This window comes from Pocillopora damicornis, chromosome 1 (assembly GCF_964200805.1).
Source record: "Pocillopora damicornis chromosome 1, jaPocDami1.2, whole genome shotgun sequence".
In the NCBI taxonomy this organism is placed as follows: Eukaryota; Metazoa; Cnidaria; class Anthozoa; order Scleractinia; family Pocilloporidae; genus Pocillopora; species Pocillopora damicornis.
Window position 1 is genome coordinate 35,400,851 of NC_142670.1, and position 3,993 is coordinate 35,404,843.

Here is a 3,993-nt window from a genome sequence, read left to right on the forward strand (position 1 = left end):
AGTAAGTCAGTGTTCATGAAAAAAAAAATATTCAGCGTAAAGAAGATTTGGCATAATTTGGATTTGAAAGTCAAATACTGTTATGAAATAATAAAAGCGTTGGTTGCCGATGAATAGTCACGTTAGTCATATAATTTAGTCAGTTTATTCAGTTCATTGCAACATTATATAAATTAGTTATTAAAACTGCTCAAAGAGAAAAGGGAGAAGAAAAAAAAACAAATAAACCTTATTTCAGTTCTCTTTTGAGGTAGACGTGATGGAAATTTTTGTCTATCTAAAACTCTCAATTTATTAAAAACGACAATGAAAACAGCTGTAAAAGCCTATACCTCTGTGTGAATTAATTCTCTTCTGCTTATGCGGATAAACGCGATCAGATTCTTACAGAGTAAAGGGAAATCAGCATTCAGGTACTAAACATAAGAGTTTCGTTTCTTTCTGTTCTTATTTCATAATAGTTTAATTCATCTCTCTCGCTCACTATACGGTACAAAAGTTAGATTTGAAAGTAGAGAGAATTTTTTTGTTCATAGGAAATAAGCTTCCTAGATATTGACACATGGCGATCCTTTCGATGACATTATTTTTGTTCTGTTTGTTACCACTGTATTTATCCTAAAATATTCTAGCCTCTGAAGTTCTGTAATTCGATCATTTTAGTTTGTTTTCTCTATTTTTGTGATTTTATGTTATAGTTAGGTGAATTTTCCGCTTTTTTTGAGAAACAAAGGACACGAAAAAAGTTAAACATTTTAATCGACTGATTGATCGACATAGAAAAGAGTCTAAATTCTTCGAAAAACACAAATAGTAGTATTATCCTCGAAATAATAATCAAGAGTGTATGTTTTGTAACGGTATTTTACAATAGAGATGCGAATTTTACTGAAAGGGAAACATATTCCTTGTAAAACGTTAATTTGAAAGTCAAATGGCACCTGAGAAAAAAGAAACGAAGAAGTCAGTTAGTGAACGATAAACAGTTATATTTACAGAGTAACGGACACAAAAAAAAAGTTTACAACTCTTCGATTTTGTGGAGTCTTTCCATAAGCCTTGTTCAAAAATCTATGTCCCGATGAGAAATTGAAAAATTACTGAATCAATTAGTCTTTTAGGTGCTATAGAAAGCGCGCAACGCAGACAGATCTTTTTTTTCTGTCAGTTCTTTTATGATGTGTTGTCAGTTACACAGTTATGCAGTAGAGTGATGTAAGCGCAATTTCCCCTTTCTATCTTCAATATATGATGATATTAAGCAGATTTACTTTGAGAAGAACAAGACCGGTTAAACCACAAAATCGCAAACCTAACATTTCTGCGGCTTTTCTTCATCTAAAGATTAAAAAACAGTTTTAAATAGTTTCTCGCGACGTTCGCACCATAAACTATGCAAAATATGGCTAGAATATTTATATAGACATTGAAACATCTTTTGTTTAAAGGGAAGTAGCCGTTTTCTTGCCAAAAAGAACGAATAGCGACGGTTTTCGAATTTAAGATAAATTTCAAACAATGAAGAACCTAGTTATTTTATTACGAGCTCTTTTTATCTAAAGGTGGCGAGCATCCCTTTTTTTATTGCGAGATAACTACATGTACACAGTCAGTACAGATGTCGATCCTGTTGATGAATATGCTACGTGCTTTGCCACAATATAGTTTCTAATATGTCTAGAATATTTTTCCACTACAAAATCAACTCGATTCCTTTCAGTTTTTAACCATAGTATGTGTGAGTTATGCTCGAGATGTGCATTTTACGCCCTGTCAAAACCAGTACACAACAAAATGAGTAAAACTTGAATCAATTCATGATAACACTTCATTCAATTCATCGAAATCTCATTTCCCTCTACCAACATCGTTATATTGTCAAGAAAATTAGTGTTGAGAATTTTGGAAAACGGTCAACTCGATCAAATGAAAAATTCAAATGACATCAGAGCACAAACAAAAAGCATGCAGCTTGTAAAATTATCAGCTGAGTGATGGATAAAAGGATAACTATTCCCAGCGCGAGGATTTCAATTTATTTCCTCCAAAACTGTAAATGTGTCATCAATATCTTCGCCAAAGAGGTTGGAGAACTCCACAAGGGGAAAAGAAAAGCACTTTCTTTATAGGAAGGAAAATCCCAAAAATTTGTACATTCTTTCTTCCTTACATTAAAAATGCATGAACATAATATTTACTTTGCGCAACGGTCGGGATTTTGTTCAGCTTTTCCAAAGCAATAAAAATCACCTTTATATTTCATGTTTAGAGGATGAAAAGCGCTAAATATAGTATGGAATATTTTCATCGGTCGCCATGATTAGCAATAAGTTTATCGACGATTCATCTCGTAACTGAATTCTAACTAAGCTCAGTGATCACATTAGAATTCCTATTTCTTATTTGATTGGGTTGTTAAGTACTCTGTAAGCGAGAGTTGAGAGACTGATTCATTTCGGGTGCATGTTGATGGACTGCGTAATTTAAACCTGATAATATGAACTTATCGAGAAACTTTGAATGGCCTCTTTTCCAAGATATTTTGGCTAAGGAAGGAAAAGAAGAATAATTATCCGCTCTACAAAATTTCGTACGCGTATTTAAGGTCATTTAAAAAAAAAAAAAAAGACAAGAATAGTGATGAGGAATCAAAGTGGAACTAGCTTTTACTACCTTTTACTATTCCTCACATTTAGGATTAGTAGGGGCTTTGGAATCGATAGCGAACTACCAAGATTTTTTAGGATTAAAACTTTCAATATTCTTCACATTACTATTATTACTTTTTTTCCAATTATCTTCTTATTCAAAGTTCAAGAAGTAAACGTAAACGAAGCGTGTATCTGTTAGTTGTTCTTAGATTTTTATTTGACATTTTCATGTTTTTTTCGATTTTTATGGATTTTATCATTATTTTGTAAATATTTTTAGTGATTACAGTGAATAACGGATTATTATTACTACCTGTCTATGATCAAAATAAAAGGGAAACAGCGATTTTTATTCGAAAATTTCCGACTCTATGTAGATGAAGTTAATATAAAAATTGCTTTCTTTTAAGGTGAATACATATGGTTTCTGTAGTATCAGACGAAGAAGAAAGGAGACTTCTAGTAAACACAAGCTAGCACGAGGTTTATTCATGATGGCCGACCTTTAACCCAGCATGCAATGCAAAGCCTAATCCTACAGCTTCCTTAGATACATATATCACTCCACGCGTTAAAACAAGACAAAAACTTATATTCAAAAAGCTGCTCTTTCAATTATTTTTTCTTTTTATTTCGTGTTCCCATTTTGGAATTCTTAGTCCAACAAAAGATTTTACAACCGGTTTATTAATCTTTTTTGTTGGCTTTTGATGCCCATAGGCAGGGACTTTTTTCTCCTTCACCATGAAATATTGAAAGCTTAAAAAAAAGACAGCATTCGAATTCAATTTCTATTTAGATTCTGAATGCAGAAAAGTCATCCATCAGTCATAAGGGTTCCAACAATTAATATTTTTTTATGCTGATATTAGATGACATCAGCCTCAGTAACCAAATTACATTATCCCAATTTCAGATTTAAAAAAGAGTTAACTCTCTCAACATATCAACATTTTTTTTTCAGGAAATTTATGGACTATCCAGAATAAACCGTATAATAAATGATCTTGTTGTTTTCAATCTTGGTCCCAAACTACGTAATGGACCGATCAAGAGCTTCGGCTTCTTTTCAATACACTTTTTTCTAGAGTTGGCTCTCACACTAGCAATGATTTCCAAAACTCAGGTGAAGTAATGGTCTATAGAAAAGAAAATGTCAATCAATTTCGTGGAAGATAAAAGCATACATAAACATAATTTTCTATTTGAATACAATTATTGCGTTTCATTGTGTCTACATGTATTTTGTTTACAAATCTCTGTTGGCTTGATGTAAGCTTACAGTGAATAAGGAAAAATTAAGCATATGAACTTTACTTCTAGAGCACACAACATTGTGATG